At 40.1% G+C, this 426-nt stretch overlaps 1 protein-coding gene across 1 annotated transcript in view; it reads right to left on the bottom strand.

Annotated features, from left to right (window-relative positions):
- The window catches only part of ASH1L (ASH1 like histone lysine methyltransferase), a 106,031-nt gene that overhangs the window by 63,330 nt on the left and 42,275 nt on the right, over positions 1-426 (bottom strand). The window lies entirely within an intron of this gene.

Raw genomic sequence — 426 nt, 5'->3', positions numbered from 1 at the left:
TGGTTTAAGACTCACGCCAACTCGCATGGTTGTTGTGAGTTCCAAAATGAGATAATGTAAAAAAGTCCGAGCGTTTTTATAAATGTTATACTGTTCTACGTAAATTGACTCCTTAGGTTTATCACAGAATTTTTATGCCCCAAATATTTAAAAGTCACTGATGTAGGCAGGCAACCATTCGATATTAAAATAAAATTTAAAGAAGAGCAGGGACTTATGTCTGCCCAGAAGTGGAACGAATCTAGAGTATCTTAAATATTTAATACTTAAGCATTTATCTTAAATGTTAAGAAGTTCTAGGGTGACAGGTACTCCCCGCTGGTAGGCCACAAGGCTGGGAAAAGCTCCCCTGAAGTGAATCTTCGAATTCACGGACTCTTCAGCGCTGCTTCTCCAGGCTGGGAGTGTGTTCTAGGTGGCATCGAC

This window comes from Pteropus vampyrus, unplaced genomic scaffold, assembly GCF_000151845.1.
Source record: "Pteropus vampyrus isolate Shadow unplaced genomic scaffold, Pvam_2.0 Scaffold124, whole genome shotgun sequence".
NCBI classification, from domain to species: Eukaryota; Metazoa; Chordata; class Mammalia; order Chiroptera; family Pteropodidae; genus Pteropus; species Pteropus vampyrus.
The sequence above is the reverse complement of the archived record's forward strand: the minus strand, read 5'-3'. Positions and strand labels throughout refer to the sequence as shown.